This window comes from Stegostoma tigrinum, chromosome 11 (assembly GCF_030684315.1).
Source record: "Stegostoma tigrinum isolate sSteTig4 chromosome 11, sSteTig4.hap1, whole genome shotgun sequence".
In the NCBI taxonomy this organism is placed as follows: domain Eukaryota; kingdom Metazoa; phylum Chordata; class Chondrichthyes; order Orectolobiformes; family Stegostomatidae; genus Stegostoma; species Stegostoma tigrinum.
In genome coordinates, this window is record NC_081364.1 from 47,285,601 (window position 1) to 47,308,638 (window position 23,038).

The 23,038-nt window shown below is 39.4% G+C and overlaps 1 long non-coding RNA gene across 2 annotated transcripts in view; it reads right to left on the minus strand.

The window, feature by feature from the left end:
- Nucleotides 1-276: 276 nt before the first annotated feature.
- LOC125460167 (uncharacterized) overlaps nucleotides 277-23,038 on the minus strand; it is a 112,315-nt gene continuing 89,553 nt past the window's right edge. For both annotated transcript variants that reach the window (XR_007249204.2, XR_007249203.2), the window contains 2 exons: nucleotides 5,129-5,209; nucleotides 277-4,954 (listed from right to left, as the gene is read on the minus strand). This is a non-coding gene — a long non-coding RNA (uncharacterized LOC125460167). The remainder of the gene's footprint in view (nucleotides 4,955-5,128; nucleotides 5,210-23,038) is intronic.

The following is a 23,038-nucleotide window of genomic DNA, read 5'->3' on the forward strand; positions in this document are numbered from 1 at the left end:
CAAAGAAGAGGCTGACATTCGCCATTAAAGATCACACATGAATAATAGCTGCTGAACAAAGTACCAAAGGTTACCAGCCTGTAGATTCACACTGCAGTTTAGATTTAATCACTTCAGAAGAAGAGATGGGTGGGTCAGAATTGGCTAGAAATTACGTATATGTGAAAGAATACAGGGCCTCACAAAAACAAAAGGAATAATATTGATTGAAGTAAGAATATTTATTTGGTACTACTTAAAAGGAAAACAAAAATCCATAACTAAAGAAGGTCCAAATATTCTTATTGCCAAAATATATTTCCAAATTTAGAGAACTACTAGCCATGTAATATATCAATTAACTGGGAAAGCTTAAATGTGCTTTAAGAAAAGGACTTTATGCATCCTTAGAATGTTCCTACAACATCAAATATGCAGCGATATTGATTGTCATTGCAGAAAGTAACTGAGGGTATTTTGAAATAAAAACCAAAACTATTAAATAAATATTTCCTGAAAATAACTCCCTAGCTAGTTATTATATCAAGTGTTAATACAAAATCTTTTCACTTTGATGGATAAACTGTTGTAAAATTAGAAACAGTAAATCAAAAAGGAGTAACCTTTGTTTTGTGTTTTCAGTGGAAGAATCGCTAAAAGTGCAATTTCATCATCCACTGTTTGACAAATGTAAAATTGTATTGTATTGAAACAAACATTAATTTAACAGGTTTCAGTTACCCCTTCAGGCTGCTCTGTACATATGGATGCATTGAAAGGACTGCAGCTTTTAAGGTCCCACCCACCCACAGTCTAATTGCATTCCCAAGGCACCAGTGATACGCTCACTGATGTTACGTGTACACTATCATGAATCACTACTATCTGACCTAAAGACAGGGAATTGGACCTCTCCTGATGGGGAGAATCAACACATTTTAAAATATAAGATATTTTGAGAAAACACAGTCGCTTCATGAAAGTACATACTGATAATTTAGTATTAAATTTTAAAAGGTGAAGCTTAAAGAGTGTTCCCTCACTCTTGACTGAGCCAAAAGAGAAAAGAATGGCTGAATTTTATCAGAAATTGCTACGTGTCAGTTTTGTGGATTTTAATGCAAATTTTAAAATTTGATATAAACAAATGTGGTGTACATATTCTTCAGAGAGTGATTTATGCAGAATAGGTGAAATTATGAAAAAGAAATCCGAAGTAAGAAATAGAATTGCTGTTGGAATTCTTGATTTCTTCCAGTTAAAGGAGAAAGCTTCAAATTTGCTACAGGCAGAATCCAGAAAGCTTCACGGGCAGATCCCAGATCCTAAACGAAAAAATGCAACACATGCAAGCAGATCTACACTGTATGGCACCCACTATCAGAAAAGATATCCACATTTGATGAAGCACTGCAATCAGAAAAGATATCAGAGCTATTCCTAAGAAAAAAAAACCATCGTTAATAAATATTTTTAACAAAGGATTCCTCTGACTTGACTTTCACAGCGCTTATTTATGTCAACGGGCATCTTGTCAATTTAACCTTGGTACAGAAAAGACTGACATGTCCTGTCAGATCAGATGTGACTGAAGAAACTGGGTTACAGCACACAAAAAATCGATGACATGATCTGTGAGCAACAACTCTTAAGATTAAAAGTATACAAAAAGTTACACAAAAGACAAAAAGTACACAAGAATTGAAAATCTCACATGGTATACAACTGATGCTTCTCAGTTTTGAGCTTACAAGCATGTCTTGAGCTCAACATCCGTCCTGTAGCTGAAAAAATTCAACTCATTTCAAGAGAACAATTGATTCAGAAACAAATTTGATCAACCCCTCAAGGTGCAACTAGTGGAAGATTTCTTTGGGCATACTAGACTTATGGAGGAATCCAAAAAGAAGAAAGAATCTAATGAGATTCCCTGTATATGCATAGAACATAGAACATCACAGTGCAGTACAGGCCCTTCGGTCCTCGATGTTGCTCCAACCTGTGAAACTAATCTGAAACCCATCTAACCTACACTATTCCATTATCATCCATATGTTTATCTAATGATCATTTAAATGCCCTTAAATTTGACTAGTCTACTACTGTTGCAGGCAGGGCATTCCACGCCATCACTACTCTCTGAGTAAAGAACCTACCTCTGACATCTGTCCTTATCTATCACCCCTCAATTTAAAACTATGCCCCCTCGTGCAAGCCATCATTATCCAAGGAAAAAGGCTCTCACTGTCCACCCTATCTAATCCTCTGGTCATCTTGTACGTCTCTATTAAGTCACCTCTTAACCTTCTTCTCTCTAACGAAAACAGCTTTAAGTCCCTCAGCCTTTCCTCATAAGACCTTCCCTCCATACCAGGCAACATCCTGGTAAATCTCCTCTGCACCCTTTCCCATGCTTCCACATCCTTTCTATAATGCGGCGACCAGAACTATACGCAATACTCCAAGCGTGGCCGCATCAGAGTTTTGTACAGCTGTAACATGACCTCATGGCTCCGAAACTCAATCCCTCTACCAATAAAACTTAACAACTGTACGCCTTCTTAACAACCCTATCAACCTGGGTGGCAACTTTCAGGGACCTATGCACATGGACACCGAGATCTCTCTGCTCATCCACACTACCAAGAAACTTACCATTAGCCTAGTACTCTGTATTCCTGTTACTCCTTCCAAAGTGAATCACCTCACATTTTTCTGCATTAAACTCATTTGCCACCTGTTAGCCCAGCTCTGCAACTTATCTATGTCCCTCTGTAACCTGAAATATCCTTCCACACTATCCACAACTCCATCGACTTTAGTGTCATCCGCAAATTTACTAACCCATCTTTCTATGCCCTCATCCAGGTCATTTATAAAAATGACAAACAGCAGTGGCCCCAAAACAGATCCTTGCCGAAACCACTAGTAATTGAACTCCAGATGAACATTTCCCACCAAACACCACCCTCTGTCTTCTTACAGCTAGCCAATTTCTGATCCAAGCCACTAAACCACCCTCAATCCCACGCCTCCGAATTTTCTGCAATAGCCTACCATGGGGAAACCTTATCAAACGCTTTACTGAAATCCATATGCACCACATCAACTGCTTTACCCTCATCCACCTGTTTGGTCACCTTCTCAAATAAATCAATAAAGTTTGTGAGGCACAACCTACCCTTCACAAAACCGTGTTGACTCTCCCTACTCAAATTATTCCTTTCTAGATGATTATAAATTCTATCTCTTATAATCCTTTCCAACATTTTACCCACAACCGAAGTCAGGCTCACTGGTCTATAATTACTGGGTTGTCCCAACTCCCCTTCTTGAACAAGGGGACAACATTTGCTATTCTCCAGTCTTCTGGCACTATTCCCGTAGAAATTGACAACATAAAGATCAAAGCTAAAGGCTCTGCAAGGCATCAACAGGAAAGCAGTCACAAACTTTACAGGACTGGTAGAAATGTTCATTCTCCAGACTTGTAAAACAAATCAGTGAATGACGATAGTGCTGAATGAAAAGGAATCATTCAATAATATGACTGAGGATGTTTAGAAGTCTATTTCAACATTCAAGCAATTACAGTGGGTGACTGAAAATTCCAAATTCCACAGATTTGCTTTTGGTAAACAAGGGTGAATATTGTCAACTGTTTGAAGACTTTGCAGGATGTGATTCTCCCACATTGAATGATGAGAAGATGTTAGGCTACATTGAGTATTGAAGAAAGAACAACATTCCCTTTAGATGGAGTTCAAGAAGGGATGACACCAAGGACAGGAGGTGGGGAGGAGAGTAAGCACCTATGTGGTTTGACTCTTATAGTTCCAATAACAATGATAATCGATGAGACGGATGATGATGTTAATTAGGGATACATTTATGAATGCACAATTGTATTGGCAATGAAATGTCAGCCATGCCCTCAAAATGATTTCTTTTTCATTTCCCTCCCAATATATCCATTCTGAAGGGCATCTCCTGGCTGACAGTGCATGGCCTGATGGACAGATGGGCTTTAAAAAGTGCTTGGGCACAGAAAATCCTGGGAGGTCCAGGCAGTTGTGGGTTTTCTTCCACTTCTGAATGGATGTATGAGCAGGGGGCCATAAAGATTTGTTGCATAATTAATGACAGGAGCTGCAGAGAATAGAATGGGGACACTTGCTGGGACCATGAAGAGATATATGCATGAAACACCACAAAATTGACGCTTAGCAATTTCTGATAAAAGTCAGCCATTCCCTTCTTTTGGGTCAGTCCAGAATGAGAGAGCACTCTTTCAGGTTCACCTTTTAAAGACAGAGATGAGAAGAGTTTTTTTTTCTGGAGTGCATTGTGCGAATTTGGAATTCTTCACCTCAGAAGGTAGATGCAGCAATATTATTGAGTATTTTTAGGGCAGAGATAGGTAAATAGATTCCTGTAAAGGACTCAAATGATTGGGGTGGATGAGAGACTAATTCAAAACACAAACAGATCATCCGTGGTCTTATCAACTGGCAAAGGAGGCTCGAGAGGCCAAATGGCCTAGTTTTGCTCTTATTAAGTTGGTTTATATAAGTCACTCTATAAAGTTTATTTGCATAAAATCTCATTCGGAATAAAAACAATCATTATCCTATTTTCATCTTGTCTGTCATGAAAATCTATGATTTCCATAGTTCGAAGCATCAGTGATATAAATGTTCAAATCTGCAATCTAAATTTACAATCCACTCGAATTAATTCCAAACATATTTTATCATACACAATTTTGTTGTATCTTTACACAGCCTTTGATATGATCTTTGCTGTAACCAATAGTTTTGGTGTCTTTTATCTTGCCTTTCTCTCCTTTGCAAGTAGCTCTGCTCTATATATGGTCTTTTCACTCCCTCCCCGAATTGGCTTTGTTCTGACCATTTATCTTTCTGGGATCACCAACAGCTCTCAGCCATCTCTGCCAGAATGTATTTCTCCGCAGCTGCTCAACAACAGATAGAAACAAATAGAAAATACAGATTTGAATAAAATATATTTTAAAAATGACATAATGTAGGAAAATAAGGCATACAGGAATCAAAAGGAAGGGACAATATTAATTTTGAGAACAATATATTCTGATAGCACACACTTAAAAGAAAACATGTCATGTTACATTTATTTTTCCATCCTTAATACTGCTGTCAATGGCCGTTGTGAGCCAACTTCCGATTCAAGCTTCCTCTCCAGTAAGTTCCTATGAAGAAAAATCCACATAATGTGAAATTAATGATGCATTTTTCATTTCTTCACAAATTACATTGCAACTATACACGCAAAGCATTATCACTGCTGACTTTAGATGGGAGAAGAATTATTGTTTTACAAAGGTCACTAAAACAAGAAAATGATTTATTGACAAATGTTAACACGTTAATAAATTTCGGAGGCTGCGGGATGACGTTATAGAAGATCATAAAATCATGAGGAGCATGGATAGGGTGAATAGACAAGGTCTTTTCCCTGTGGTGGGGGAGTCCTAAACGAGGGGACGTAGCTTTATGGTGAGAGGAGAAAGATATAGAAGGGGCTTAATGGGTAACTTCTGTATGCAGAGGGTTGTGCATGTTTGGAAAGAACTGCCATGGAAAGCGATAGAGGTTGCTACGATTACAACATTTAAAATGTATCTGGATGGGTATATAAATGGGAAGGGTTCAGAGGGATACGGACCAAATGCTGGCAAATAGGATTATGTTTATACGGGATATCTTATCAACGTGGAAGGGTCCGTTTCCAAACTATATATCTGTATGGCCCTGTGCCTGTATGACACCATAATTTATTCACCCTCACTTAGACATGAACAGAATAAGAAATAGGGCCAGCTTTCAATAACATAAAATTGGTGCATTTCAAAACCACAGTTTAATAACACCCCTTAAGATATATTTTGATTGTTCAAAATAATTTGTCACAAGTATTGACTCAGAAAGACAGCTAAAGGATTTCAGAAAGCAGCATTGGATGAATCCCTGCACATTTAATGTGAGGCCAACAAGGGCTAAATTTTTCCAAAATTCAGCTAATCACCCATATGGCACATTCTCGTAGCATATTTTGTCACACGCTCTCTTCCCAGATTAACATCGTTTCCTATAAACCGTGCACCTGATGGAATCCAGTTCTTAGTATTCTCCTCCTCACTGTAGGCACAACTATCTGCCTTGTCACACATCCCATTATCCCTGGCACCCGTGCTATCTTCAGCTCTACACCCTGTCAGGTACTGGCAGTCTGCAACTGCTAGTCTTTGTGCACATGATAGGAGGCCATGCAGATAAGATGACTAACACTTCACTGCACAAAGAAATACACATGCTTACATCTAATATATTTTCATTCATGGGATGTGGCCATTGCCGGCTGGGCCAGCATTTATTGCTCATTCTTTGAAAGGGTGCTGATGAACTGCCTTCTTGGACTGCTGTGGTCCATGTGCTGTAGGCAGATCCGCAATACTATTAGGGAGACAATTCCAGAATTTTGACCCAGTGACACGGAAGGAACAGTGAAATATTTCCAAGTCAGGGTAGTGAGTGGCTTAGAGGGGAACTTGTAGATGGTATTGCCATGTATTTACTGCCCACATCTTTCTAGAGGGTAGTAGTCTTAGACTTGGGAGATGTTGTCTAAGGAGCCTTGGTGAATTTCTGTAGTGCATTTTGTACCTGGCACACACTTTTGCTGCTGAGTGTCGGTGCAGGAATTACTGATCAGTGTGTATATGGTGCCAATCAAGTTGTCTGCTTTGTGCTGTACGATGTTATGCTTGTTGAGTGTTGTTGGAGTTGCAAGCATCCAGGCAAGTGGGGGATGAGGAGACACAAATGGTACTGGACATTGTGCAATCATCAGAACATCCCCACTTCTGACCTTACAGTGGAGAGAAGGTCATTGATGAAGCATTTGAAGATAGTTGGACCTAGGACACTACCCTCGAATCTCCTACAAAGATGTCCTAGAGCTGAGATGACTGTCCTCCTATCACTACAGTCTCTATCTATATGTCAGGAATGAATGCAACCAGCAGAGAATTTATTTACTGATACCTGATGACTCCAGTTTTACCAAACTCTGTGATGCTACACTTGCTCAAACGTGGCCTTGATGTCAAGGGTTATCATTCTCACCTCACCTCTGGAATTCAGCTCCTTTGTCCATGTTTGAACCAAAACTGTAATGAGGTCAAGATTTGAGTGACCCTGGTGGAATCCAAATTGGGTGTCACTGAGCAGCTGAACCCAGAGATAAGCAAAAGCTGCTTGATAGCACTGTTGATGACACCTTCCATCACTTTAGTGGTGATCGAGAGTAGAGTGATGGGATGGTAATTGACAAGGTTGGATTTGCTCTGCTTCTTGTGTACAAGATGTCGAAATTTTCCAAATTGTTGGGTTGTAGTTGCAGTGGAACAACTTGGCTTGGAGAGCTGCAAGTTCTGGAGCAGAAGTTTTCTGTACTATTGCTGGAATGTTGACAGGGTGTGTATCATTTGAAGTATCCAGTTCTTCCAATGATATTAGAATCAAATTGATTAAAGACAGGCGTCTGTGATGCTGGGAACGACTGGAGGAGGTTGAGATGGATCATCTGCTCGACTCTTCTGGCTGAAGATTATTACGAACGCTTCAGCCTTATCTTTTTCACTGATGTGTTGGGCTCTTCCATCATTGAGGATGGGAATAATTGAATATCTCTTTCTCCAGTGAGTTGTTTAATTGTGTACCACTATTCACAACCTGATATGACAAGATCTGAAAAGAGCTTAGATCTGATCTCTTAATTATTTATCATTTGTTGCTTATGCTTGTTTGGCATGCAAGTGGTTCTTGCAAGCTTATGAAGTCAACACATACCTCATTTTAAGGTATGTCAGATGCTGCTCCTGGCATGCCTTCATTGAACTAGGGTTGACCCTGGCTTGATTGTAATGTCAAGTGTGGGATACACTATGCCATGAGGTTGCAGATTGTGTTGGAGAATGATACTGCTTCAGCTGCTGGCCGACTGTGCCTCATGGATGACAAACTAGAGTTGGTAAATCTCTTCGAAGTCTGTCCCATTTAGCAAGGTGGTAGTGCCACTCAACATGTATTCTCAATGTGAAGGTGGGACTTCATCTCCACAAGGACTGTGCTGTGATTCCTCTTACCAAAACTGTCACAGACAGATGCATTTGCAGCTGGCAGATTGGTAAGGATGAGGTCAAGGCTGGTTTTCCCTTTTGCTGGTTCCCTCACTGCCTGCCGCAGACCCAGTCTTGCAGCTATGTCTTTTAGGACCCGACCAGTTTAATCAGTAGTGCTACTGCTGAGCCACTCTTGGTGATTGATGTTGAAATCCCCCACCCAGAGTACATTTTGTGCCCTTGCCATCCTCTGTGCCTCCTTCCACATGTTATTCAACATGTAGAACTACTGATACATCAGCCGAGGGAAGACAGTACACGCTAATCAGTAGATTTCCTTGCCCATATTTACACTGAAGTCATAGACTTCATGTCGAGGGGTTCCCAAGCAATTCCCGTCCTACTATATACCACCATGCTGCCATCTCTTCTCGGTCTGTCCTGTCAGTGGAACAGGACATACCAAGGGATTGTGACTGTGTGTCTGGGTTATTGTCTGCAGGGTATGATTCCATGGGTATGAATATATTTGGTTGTTGTTTGACTAAGCCTTTGAGACAATTCTTCCAGTTTTGGCCTTAGGCCCCAGATATGAGTGAGTGGGATTTTGTAGGGTCAACAGGACTGGGTTTGCCATTGTCATTTCTGGTGCTTTAGTCAATGCCAGTCAGAATGTTATAAATGTTCTGTTTCTCGCTTTGTTTCCTTATTTATGATGTTCACTTATTATAGGGTCCTATTTAAATATTATTTATAAGTAAAGACATTTTGCAGAAGTGTCACCGGACCCAAAATGTTAACTGCTTTCACTCCACAGATAACTGTCAGGCTTGTTAAGCTTCCCCAGAAATTTCTGTTTTTGTTTCAGATTTCCCGCATCTACAGTTCTTTGTTTAATTACAGACAGTTGGCATTTTTGATGCATTGATATGTAAATATTTATATGAACGTATGGCAAATATAAATGTAAATATTCCAGATATCTCAGCATAAAATAGAAAATATTTCAGCAATGGTGTCATTATTCTTCAAGAGATGAAATATAATAAAATGTAAACCTTTTGAAAATATTTTAATTCTACAGACATTTCAGCAATGCGAAACCGTAACATATTTTCTTGAACATTTCATGCACTAATCCCTCAACTTTAGGTCAAGTAGGATTCCTTATATTTAACTTAATAGAACTGTGCATATCAAGATATGTTATTGATAAAGAAATGATACCAAATTTGAAATGTATTTAACAAACAAGAAGAATTTTTGATTGAGACATTTTGAATACAACTAAAATGAAGTACGGAAAATACAGAAAAAATCTAATTGACTTTCCTGTTCCTCTGATGCTGCCTGGTCTGCTGTGTTCCTGCAACTTCACACTCCATTATCCCTCTGTAGTCTTGTTACAGTTCAATAGAACCCATTCATGGATTCTAGATCTAGGATTCTGGGGATTTCATTTCTATTTTTGTTTCATTCTGACATCTAATTTGTCCAGTAGTAACATTAGCTGGGATCCGCTGTGTTCTCCAAGAAGCCCATTGATATCAGGAAGACCAAACAGCCTCAGGAGAAAGTACCTGACATTTTTCTTTACTGTGTGGTCACACAGTCTATATCCAGACATGTTCAACCAGTGGAGGCCGAGGTAGCTCTTCAAACAGAAGAGCCTCTAGCCTCTGAACCTGTTTGGGAAATTCAGAAAAACCCAAGGGGATAATAAATAGAACATGTTTTTGGTAGTGGTCTGACAAACTGACCCACTGTTAAAAACACTAGCTCAGATTGCTCACACTGAAATTGAGGTAGGATCAATTCTTAAATTGATTGAATTCTTCACCCAGTTTGTAACAGTCAATATAGTGATAATATGTTTGTGAGTGCATATGGGGAGGTGTGAGATGGCCAAGTGTATCATTACTCTGAGTTGAGAAAGCATCAATATAATTGGACACCACTCGGTCTCTTCTATTGGCCAATAATGATATAAGTGTGGAATTGTATCTTGCCAAAGTCTGTTCACCATCTACAAGTCACAAGTTAGTAGTGTGAGAGATTAATCACTACTTGTCTGAATGAAAGTAGCTTCAAGGCCAAGGCAAAGTACAGTTCTGAAGAAGAGCCATTGGATTTGAAATGGTAATTCCAGTCTTCTTTTCACAGATGCTGCCAGACCGGCTGGGTTTCTCCAGCACCCTCAATTCACTGCAGTATTTTGTTTTTATTAAAGTGATATTTGATAGGTACTCCATCCATCACCTTAAATGTTCAGTTCTTCCATCATGGGCACACAGTGGTAACAGTACGCAACATACCCAATATTCAGTTGCTGCAGCAACTCACCTTCTAAACCTGCAATGTCTTCCATCTAGAAGGATCAGGGCAGCAGGTGCATGGGAACACATTCTTACTTGGAACATTGTCATCATTCTTTCACTGTCAGTAATTGAAATCCTGGAACTCCCTTCTTCTGCAGTATAGCAAACAGTGCTGCTAAATTTGTACATTGCAAAAGTCCCCAAATGTCAATGTGATAATGAGAAGACAATCTGTTTTTGTAATTTTGACAAAGAGATAACTATTTGAGAACTTTCCACTCTCTGTCAGACATTCAGTGGGATATTTTATGCCCAACCTGCAAAGCAGATGGGATCTCAGCTTGTCATTTGTTTGATAGTCAGTTCTTCCACTAAACAGCAGTTCCTCAGAACTACACAAAAATCTGTGTGCAAGTTTTGGAGTTGATCTTGAATCTATAACATTCCAATTCAGAGATAGGGAGGCTACCAGATGAGCCGCAGCTGATACCATCTGAAGAACTATCAGAGAATACTTAGAAATTTTCAACACAAATAGTCTATTAAAAATGGTGACTGCAACTCATGTACCACTGGCATTCTAGTCAGATAATCCTGTCTTCCGATCAATAGCAAATCAAATGTGGACATTCATATCTATCCAAGGAATTCACATAATCAACTGCTGAAGGTTAGGCCATCAAAAACAGAACTAAAGCACTCCAACTTTTTATCTCACAATAGAGAAAAGAAATGTTGAAACTTAATGTGTGCAAGAAAAGTGTGAAATGAGTCCCAGTTTTCTTTCAATGATGATGGTGGTACTTTACCCAATAAAACCAAATGAATTTTAAAGTGTCAAATGACCACTAAAAATGTGCAATCGACACATCACTTTTCTTTAGACAAAAGACTATGAATTGTACAAGTCACTTGATGAGTGATACCGTGTTTTCTGTCTGTGTTTTAAACAGCAAGAGCTGCTAGCAAAGTCAGACTTCCATCGAGGTTCGTCAGATATACAACTGAAACAGTCGCGAGTCAACTACAAATGAGGTAATAAACAGCAATAGCTTGAAAGTGGGAAAAAATCTCTTCAACTTGTTCCAATTTCACGTTCATCTGGCAATGAAACTCATGGCACAGCTTCATGAGCATCGTCTTTCAAGACCTTCACTTCAACTTGTAAAAGAAACCACAGGCCTCCCATGAAAGAAAGACTGAGACAATTTTACATCATAATTGTATTTTTCTTCATCTGTATGTAATCTGAGTATGAATGATAGCGTGTGCCGGTCAAGGCATTGACTTTTAAAAACCTCTAGGGTAATGTATAATAGTGAATTTCCTTCTCTTATTTTATAATTCATAACAAAACTTGTTGCTTGAGTTCTTTAAGTTAGGAGAATCGCTCTGAGGAAAACAGAACAAACACCTCTCACATACAAATAATTCAATCATGTGAGTAGCAACATGTGCATCATGTGTCTGTGGCATCATGTAAACAAATGTTGTCTTACTGGTCACCTGTGCCACATCTGACATGGGTATATTTTACATCAATAGAGGAAAATTAAGGATTTTTTCTTCTCTCTGCAATAATGGCTGTCATTTTATATATTGCAATGTCCACTTCTCTTAATCCCAAGATTCCTTCTACTGTGTAGCCACAAGTTATCAACGCCTGACCTTTTATTGCCATTTCTTTTCTATATGTGGCAATTCTAAATGAAATGCGAAAGTCAATTCTTAGGTACAAAAGACTGCAGCCTCAGATTTCCAGTTTGAAAGGCGAAATATCTTCAACTTTTGTTCCTTTACCTTGTCATTTGTAAACACATTGGGAGTTGTGTAACTCTACTAGTTCTGACTAACATCTCAAATTACGATGCCTGCTGTGAAAGTGACATGACTTCTTCACCAGGCAAACTGTAATTTCAAAATGCAAATACTCAAAATAAAAGAGATGAAAAAGGAAACTGTATTCTGAATTGTCACGCTAAGTGTGTGATACATAGCACTCCACCTTACAGGACAGCAGAAAGCACAATATTGCATTCAGATCAACATGATCCTGAATGCAGTTTTTACTGTAGCTAGTAACAAACTGCATTCATTTCTGTTCATATTTGTAGCTATAGTTCATTACTATTAGGTCACATTAGTTCTGATACCAACATAAATAGATTCAACAGGCTATTTAAGAAATTGTCAACAAATATAAAATTAACTTACTCTGAGGGTCACTGGACCCAAAATGTTAACTTAGGTTTCTCTTCACAGATGCTGCCAGATCTGCTGAGCTCTTCCAGCAAATTGTTTTTGTTTCTGATTTACAGCATCCACAATTCTTTTAGTTTTTACAAAATTAACTTAAACTATTGCATCTCTATTTTGTCTATAGAAGGTTTTAATTTTCAAATTATGAAACTGCTGTGGATGAAGTGAGGCATTTAACCTGCATTACATAAATAACCTAAGTGGAAGGCTGCTGATAAAGCACAGTAATCTGGGACTGTTGAAACGTGAAAGGATTAACAAATTAATCCTGCTTGTGTGTTTCAGTGAATTGCTATTGGTGCAACAATTTACAACAAAATGATAGTTAATTCAGATAACTTATTTTATGCTGAGAAAAAGAATGAAACACAGGTTAACAATACCTATTCATCTGATAGTGAGATTGAAAGATTGACCCACTGGCAGATTTCCTGCCCTTTAAGAGCTCTTGCTTAAGAAAAATGTTTTGGCGCTCTAATAGTTTATTGGCATAGCTTAGTCACTGCTGTGAAAATGTCATCTGCACACAGCTAAGGAAGTTATGTCCTGCCAAGTACATCCTATGTAGAGCCAGCAGGATTGAATCCAGTACTATTCTTGAGAGGAACCTCTGACAGCAAATGAATCGCAACTGTGACCCAGAACACAAAAGTAAACAGAATGTCATAGAACAAGCAAAGGTTTTGAACAATTGACAGAATGACAAATCAGACCCTACAACTATAAGAAAGAATTTAGACGTTGAATGCATGCATGTTTCCTGCTGATGGTATTAAGTGTGCTTGCCTTTTATACAACTGGCATAGAAATTAAACACATCCCTCAACTTTATTATAAATCAGATTTATTCCTTGTGCAACTCTTCAAAAGACATTTGTGTCACCATGACATTTCTTCACTAATCTATGGTTGGACGATAAGTTATTTAAATTTGGATGATATATGGTGTGTCCAATGGTTTGACAATGAGCCTATTTAGATATTTTTAAACAGCTCAGTCATCTCTTGATAATTGTTATTACGATTAACATTTTGAGCAGCAATTAATCCTACAAAAAATTATAATCCTTTCAAACTAGTCTCTGGTAAATGCACCCAGTGTGAAAATTCTAACAGGTAGGCTTGCAGCACTAGACCATAAAAATGAAGGTATCATGAACTAGGCTGTTAAAAATGAAAATACGTTTTGATCCACTAAGGTACAAAATAAAGAATTTGGTAATTCCTTGTAAATGAGACGTAAGCTTAACATTTGAAGAGAAGTCCCATATTCCAAATTACTGTCAAGCATGTCAATTTATTTAATGGGTATTAAGAAATGTTACCGAGGTAATTAGAAACAATGTTATCTTTTCCTCTCACTAAATTTTGAAACAAGAGCATGCATTTTTAAAAAATTTGAAGATTAACTGCAATGATTAAAATGTTACCGATGTGAAATAGACAACATCAGTTCTCAACGGGGCATCACTGGCTATGCTGTCAATTGTTGCCCATCCCTAATTGCCTTTGAGAATGTGTTTGTCAGCTGATTTCTTGAGCCACTGCATTCCTTAAGTAATAGGTACAAGCTCAGTGTGGCTAGGAAGTGAGTTCCAGGATTTGACGTTGTCAACATTGTGTCGAGGTGGAGGGGACTTTTGTGGTGGTGTTACAATCACAGTCTAAATGGCCTATCGATATTCAACAGCCAATGTGAAATTTGACTTCCAACCTGAAACTTTCATGGACTGAATATGGTTTTAAGAAGGGCATTACTGATGTAAAATCTTTGTTATGGTCACTTGCAAAGTCTGACAACCCTAATGGGTTATACAGAACCACCTGTAGTGTCATTTAAATCAGTATTTACTGAAACTTGATGCGTTAAGCATCAAGAAACTTGCATCTCTTATTTTATTTGCACTTGCATGACAACTACACATCATGGAGAATAAAGGTTGCCTATGGATGTTCAGTTCAAAAATGACTGGAGCTTGACTTGAAATATAGGAATGAGCCATAATTCAACATATTGCTTTGATTGGCAAAGGGAAGAGAAAGCAACATGGACTGTCAATGGCAAGTATATTAAAAGTTCTTCTCTTTTGCTCAAGCTTAGAAACAAAGTTGATGAAAAAGTCACTTGGAAAAATACTGTGCGCTAACAAGTCAAGGTTCTCAGCAAACATAGCCACTCCTGAGGAAACAAGACAACAGCTTCCATACTAGAACTCAGTTTTCACCCTCAATTCATGGATCAAAAACTTTGAAATGCAATTGCCAGTTCCTTATTGTCCGTACTAGGTAGTATTTCTCCTTACTTTATAAGCTTATTACCTATATTTGTGATAATGGGAACTGCAGATGCTGGAGAATCCAAGATAACAAAATGTGGAGCTGGATGAACACAGCAGGCCAAGCAGCATCTCAGGAGCACAAAAGCTGACGTTTCGGGCCTAGACCCTTCATCACTTCAGCTTTTGTGCTCCTGAGATGCTGCTTGGCCTGCTGTGTTCATCCAGCTCCACACTTTGTTAACTATATTTGTGTTTCTGTTTGGTGTAGTTTCTTATTTTTCTTGGATTTAATCGTCAATAAAACTAATTCTATAAATTATTTTATTCAAGAATATCTTAGAGAACCAAAATATGATTACTCACTGTAAAATTACCAGCCTATGATCTGCTTTTCTAGCCACAATATTTATATGGCTAGTCCAGTTTGTTTTATGGTCTGTGTTCGCTCCCTAGGATATTGATTGTGAAGGATTCAACAACAGTTATGTCTATGAATACTCAAATATCTTGGAATTATATTTTCTACATTTTTGATCTGATTAACTTAGTTCAATTGAGGTATGATAGCTACTTGCTAAAAAAAAACAAACAAACATATTTGTTGCAAGTGACAGAGAGGAGGTCAAAAATGACTGGAGCAGATCATTTCTCCTCGCCTAGTCATAACAGTATTCCCATTCATCTGCTGTCTTTGTCCTTCTATGTTGTAGAGGTCATAGATTTGAGAGGTGCTGGAGGTGTAACCTGGGTGAGTTGCTGCAGTGCATTTTGTAGAAGATACAGACTGCTACCACTGTGCATTGGCAGTAAAGGGAGTAAAATTTTGAAGGTGGGGTGCCAATCAAGTGGGCTATTGTGTCCTAGATGCTTTTGAGCTTCTGGAGTGTCATTAGAACTGCACTCATCCAGGCAATTGGCAAGTATTCCATTAAACTCCTGGCTTGTGCTTGTAGATGGTGGACAAGCACTGGAGAGACAGAATTTTATTACTCACTGTAGAATTACCACCCTCTGACCGATCATTTTTGCCACAGTATTTATATGACTGGTCCAGTTTATTTTCTGGTTTGTATTCACCCCCAAGATATTGGTACTGGAGGATTTAATGTTAGTAATGTCTTTTAATGACAAGCTTTTTCCAAGCTTGCTGCCAGCTTTCAAATTAAGATTGTCTTCAATTAATTCAACTGAAAGTCTTCACTTTAGTGATGGGATTTAAATTCATGTCTCTGAATCATTGGTCCAGTCCCAAGATTGCTAATTCATTTACAGAACCACTATGCTACATTACCAAACTGCTACAATTATCAAAGAAAATATTTTAATAAATACAGGACAAACTATTTACCTGAAATGTGAAAAATTAAAAATCTGCATTTTAGTCAACAAGCATTAAAAGCAATTTTTCTTTAAAATCCATTTAACATTAAAAATGTAAAGTTCTAAAGAATAGACTGGCTAAGCATAAAATGCTGAGGAGAGGTGACCAAAAGGCTAGATGAGCCACGATTTTACTGAATGATGGAGCGGGCTCAAGGGGCTGAATGGTCTACTACTTCTAATTGGCATGCTTTTATGTTACTAAGACTCTGAAAAAGAACCATGGATTTACATCTGTATTCAATGAGATTCTATGATATGCTGCCATACCTAGTCATGCCAGCAAGACATTATTAGATTGGGTGGAGCTTAATGCAATCTTCAGCATTAAACTTCTCTAAACCATTATCTTCTATGGCAATTGCCTTTACCCAGTAAGAGAGATAAGAAATGAGAATTAGATCAAATATTAATTTCTGCTAGATAAATTGCTACCAAAATTGACCAAATTGATTGCAACAATGTTATACTTTATTGATGCAATTTGAGATTGGCTGCTTCCTGTTCAGTTTATCATAAACTTCCTTAAACAGACAGACTGGAACAAAACAACATCAGAAAAGAAAACTTTTAACGCAGAAACAGACCCATTTAAGAGGTCATATCTGTTTTCTCCAGATATTAGTTCCAGCTCCAAAAACAGAGTGCTTTATCCAATAATTACTTCCCAAATCCCAAGAGGGATACATGTTTTAAACAACGGGCCTGGAAAAGAGACGACTGATTTCTGGAAAATTGTCAAACCAAAGTAATTAATTAGGCGAACAGAAATCAAACTCAATTTTTTTTTGTTTTTTTTTAAAATCAATATGACCTGAATCTAGATAGTGCTTCAATTAAATGTTGGCTGGGATAAGGTACAGATATAGGTTTAGAGATGTAAGAAAATTATTTAGTCCTGACAGATTAATTAATTTAATTTGCTCTGGGAAGCAAAGTTCAGGCTGATAAATAGGTATCATGAATCGTGTAAATTGCAAAACAGCAGGCAAGATCCATTACTTAGTTTTTTGAGTGAACTACATGCAATAAAATTGTTATTATTACAAATGCCTGTTTTGAAGAAACTAGAAAAAAATTGGCCACTTTCTCTGATATTTTTCAAAATTAGTGTCAAACTCTGAAATCCCATGTAGAAAACTCTGCCAATATGGGGGTACTTCAGGAGATGTCTTGTCGAGTATTCAGCAAAGGATGCTGATTCTTTTTCATATGAGATGGCGTTCCTGAGAAAGTTCAGGTTACAGCTTTTTCAGTTACAAAGTGATGTGATTGAAATAATAATGAGGACTGAGGAAAACATACTGTGGTATTAGGAGTATCAAAATATTCAGTCCATGCTTTCATACATTTACTATTATAACTCACTGTAATGTTGTAAGCTGCAACATGGTCTTTTCTTTCAAATTCATTTAACTGGGTGAGTGGTGTAAAAGAATGTAGTAACTGGCTATTGGGTTTATTTGATTTATTATTGTCACATGTACCTAAGTACAGTGAAAAGTTTTGTTTTGCGTGTAGTACAGACAGATCATAGCGTACAAAGTTCATAGGGCGATTAAACAGGATGAGGAATACAAAGTCATCACTGCAAAGAAAGTGCACAAAGGTCAACATTAGATTTGAAATTTGAAAGGTCCTCCTGAAGTCTAATAACAGCAGGGAAGAAGCTGTTCATGATCCTGTTGGTATGTGTGTTTAAGCTTTTGTATCTTCTGCCTGATGGAAGAAATTATAATCAGGGTGGGAGGGGTTTTGATAATGTTGGCTGCCTTTCTATGACACTGAGAAGTGCAGGTAGAGTCAATGGCTGGAAGGTTGGCTTGCATGATGGTCTGAGCTGTGTTCACAACTGTCTGCAGTTTCCTACAGTCCCAGGCAAACCAGTTGCCATACCATGTATCCAGTTGAACGTTTAGCAATGAAAAGGTTCATCTACTTTCACTCACCACCCACTAATATTGACACCATATAAAAACAAGGTAATTGAAATTGTGGGGTAAATATTGGAACTTGCTGCTTCCACCTAAGTTGTATAAAATGGAGGGATGGGCCTGTTCCTCTGTCGCTACCTCTCTCTCAAATTTGATAATGCAATTGTGCCCTAAAAGAAATTTGCATGTAAATTAATCAATTAGAACATGGGTAATTTAGTGTGGAAGCTAATAAATAAAACATTTCGTGATGGACGAAAAAAAAGGTTCAGTTGTGTATATGAGCACTTCTGGATATAAAAGAGAAAAAAGAATGAGGGTTGGATGTGGGCCTTTATGATGCAGTGGTAGTGTCAGTAGGCTTAGGTTCAGGTCCCACCTGCACCAAGGATGTGTAATAACAACTCTGAACAGGTTGATTAGAAAATACCTGGAGACTGGATTCCAAGCGATCAACCAACAAAAATAAAGAACACCCTCCTGTAAGAATGCAATCCTCTACTCCCAATTCCTCTGTGACACTGCGCCTGCTCCCAAGTTGGGGTGGTCCACTCCCAAACGTCCCAGATGTTCTCCTATGCCAAGGACCGTAACTTGCCCCCTCTGGTGACTGAGAATGCCCTCAACTGCATCTCTTGTATTTCCTGCATTTCTGCCCTCAAACCCCCTCCTCCCCCAACAAAAATAAAGATAAAATCACCCTTGTCCTCGCATATCACCCAACCAACCTTTGCATCCAATGTATCATTCTCCACCACTTCTGCCACCCACAATCCGACGACACAACCAAAAATATATTTCCCTCCCCACCCCTCTCTGCCTTTCATAGGGACCACTCTCTCCGTGACTCCCTCATCTCTCCACACTCCCCACTAGTCCCACCACACCCGGCACCTTTCACTGCGACCACAGGAAGTGCCACACCTGCCCCTACACCACCCCTCTCACCTCCATTCAAGGCACAAAACAAACCTTTCATATCAGACAAAGAATCACCTGTATATCTATCAACTTGGTCTACTGGATCTGCTGCTCCCGATGTGGCCTCCTAAACATTGGTGAGACCAAGTAGAGGCTCAGAGACCATTTTGTAGAGCATCAAATGACAACACCTTCCTGTCGCCAACCATTTTAACTCCCACTCCCACTCCCTGGGTGTCCATCCTGCGCCTCCTCCAGTACCACAAAGACGCCACCGCCAAACTGGAGGAGCAACACCTTTTGTTCCACCTCGGGAGCCAGCAGCCCAATGGCCTCACCACGGAATTTACCAATTTTAAAATTTCCCCACCCCTGGCCTCATCCCATGTCCAACCCTCCCTCTCATCCCTCCTTGACCTCACACAACCTGTCAATCTTCTCTCCCACCTATCCATCCCACCCATCCCACTGATGAATCCCCAACACTCCCACCTGTACTCACCTATCACCATCCCACATACCTACCCCAGCTCCACACCTCCTCTCTATTTATTTCTGAGCTCCCTTCCCCCTCCCCATTTCTGAAGAAAGATCCCAACCTGAAATATCAGCTTTCCTGTTTCTCTGATGCTGCCTGACCTGATGTGTTCCCCCATATTTTGTTGTCTCAACATCTTGGATTGAATTAAAACAAAAACAAAGTTGTTGGAAAAGCTCAGCAGGTCTGGCAGCATCTGGGGAAAAAAACAGAGATAACCCTTCGGGTCCGGTGACCTTTCCTCAGAACTGATGCTCTTCAGAGGTTCAGTGCAGACTTAATGGGCCGAATAACGCCTTTTCACACTGTCGGGATTCTATGATATAAATATGGCTGGGAAAATGTCAGTTTATGTGCAGAAAATAGGGAGGTGAGTGGAGTAAGGAGTAAATGATAGGATAGAGCCCAAAGAGAGAGAAGGACAGTTGGGCAGTCAAAGAAATTGCAATCGAACCGGCTGGAAGGGTGAATAGTTGTTAATGAGGAAGTGTTAGTGACCAACAACTGAGGGTGTGTAATGGCAGGCTACATGGTAACAAGGCCGAATGTGTGGGGTAGGGGGCTGGGACATGGGAGAATTTAGGCCCTAAAATTATTGAACTCAATATTGATCCCGGAGGGCTGTAGGGTCCCCAAGCGGAAAATGAGGTACTGTTCTTCCAGCTTGCGTTGGGCTTTGCTGGAACACTGCAGCAAGCCAGAGACAGAGATGTTGGCCAGGGAGCAGGGTGGTGCGTTAAAGTGGCAAATTCTTGGACTGAGTTGTCCACTGAAAGATTTATGACCAGATGTTGGGTTGTTATCCTTCAGGAGTTCCTGCTGGTCACCTAAAACAGGTGTTAAGCCCCTTGAGTATATCAAAAACAAAGCCCTAGACCTATTTAGGATCCTTTTACCAAACTGAACAGTACAGAATGGAGCTTAAATGAGTCTGCTCCACTCGGGATTCTTCAGCAGCTGCCACCATATGATTGGGTAGTCTAAAATTTGTCTCTAAGAAACTAGGAGTGCTCCCCTGATTCCACAGAACTCTACCTCCGTGTTCCCATGTATGAACTTCTGCAGGTAATCAGCGCAATATTCATCTCTCGAGAAGGCGATCTGTTTGCAACCAGTGAAAAATAAATGTTAATTAGACAAGAAATCAGTTTAGACGCTTCACTGCTTTCACTCTGAAAGTCACATATTAACGTATGTGTACCCTATTGTTCTAGTTAGTCTATTGGAATGCATCGGTTATAAAACAATTTTATGATTGGCTCATTTCAATGTCTACATTATTTATAACTTCCTCATTGTGGAGACAATTGAACATCATTCGTAATCCTGTGACTGCCTTTCAGTATAAAAGTTACTCCAAGAACACCTATAACATTTCAGTTATGACAAAAAAATTGTCAACCTCAGACATTTGCTGTCTCCCCATAGATGTTACCAGAGCCACTGAGTATTTCTAACATTTGATTTTATGCAGGATAAAAATAGATTTTCACAGCTTCATGAGTGCAATGCTGGACATAGGGTACCATACCTGAGAAGGATCCCCAGAAAGAGATGCTAATTGAGGTGATTTTGTGGTCTACCTGACACGTTGCCAATACAGAGTGGGCCTAACTGAATGGAAGTGTCCTCCTTGCAACAGACTGGCTGTGTGGCCACTGACAAAGTCTTAAACATGAAAAGATGCTGCTGTGGTTGACCCTAATTCAGTGAAGGAGTTTCCTCTCAGTCTTCAGCGACAAGCTGCTCCCCTCATGGGCTGATCTGGCTGGCAACATCAAATATCCGTTTACTCTCCTTAATTGGATGAAGAGCTCGGATGCAGCCCATTAGGGAGCTTCTGCTTGGAAGATCACAGAGATGGATTTGCTGCTGCTAAGTACAGGCTTGAGATTCAGATTTGGTCCCAACATTGGGGTTCTGAATCCCACAGGAAAACCCTGCCCAAAGTATTAGTGTTTACTGTAGTATTTACAACAGCAAATATATTGAGTTTCACTTCAGCTTGTAGATTTTTAAAAAAAATTCAAGTATAAAAATGATGCTTGAACAACCAAAACAATTAAATATTCAAATACCTAGGATTATACCAGGATGAGAACAATGAGTGCTGTACAACAACAATGAAAATAGTTTAGTTTGGCAAGGATTAACAGGCCAAAAGATATTTTTCAAGCAACAGATAAACAACAAAACTAAGATAAGACTGACGAGCTGTTATTGTTGGATCTGGAGGATGTACTTTGAGGAAAGCAGCAAGCTTTTGAAGTATGAAGTCTGAATTTACAGAAAAATTCATAGACAATCTTGAAATAAAAACAAATAAAGTATCTGGATAAAAACTGCATAATTAAAACTATTGAAAACAATCAGTAGAGAAGACAAATAATAGTTGGTCTTGCTGAGAGGAAGTGCTTGTTAACTCTATTCATTGTAAGACAACAAGGAAAGAGATCCTGAAATCAAAATTTTGACAATGACGTGAGACAGAGGCATGTAGTCAGGGGTAACAGCCCACTCCATAGCTCACTGTCTGGACCTGGTATTGGCCACTTTGGACCGGGCCGAGGAGCAGACCTACAAGGATGTTCCTACTGAAGGATCTGCCCACACTGAGTGCCCAAAGGTCAGGAGCAGGGCCAGTTAAAATGTAACCAAAAAATTTACAGCGGCCCTTTTGGAAAACAAAACAGAGCCTTGATCTGTTGCAAATGGGAGCTCAGGATTAGCACTGCTGCCTCATAGCACCAGGGACCTGGGTTTAATTCCAGCTTTGTTCAACTGTCTATTTGGAGTTTGCATGTTCTCCCCATGTCTGTGTGGGTTTCCTCTGGGTGCTCCAGTTTTCTTCCACAGTTCAATAGTTCCCACAGTGCAGTTTACATGGGTTGGCTGTGCTAAATTGTCTCATAGTGTCCAAGAATTTTCAGGCTCTGTGGATTAAAAAAGGTTATGGGGATAAGGTGAGAGGGGCTGGGTCGGGGTGAGATGCTCTTCAGAGGTTCAGTGCAGACTCAATGGGCCGAATAACGCCATTCCACACTGTAGGGATTCTATGATATAAATATGGCTTTTGAACTCATCAAAGCCTGGAAGCCTATGGAATCCCTCCAGCCAAGGACCCTGATGCTAAGGAAGAAGACATTCCCACAGAGAGCTCTCAAATGGGAGGCCCAGCACCACTGGTCAGCATATCTGGGTGTGTCCAGGCCGAGGACAAAGGGAAGGAAATCCAAGCTGTGGAGCAACAACTTGTACAGTAAACA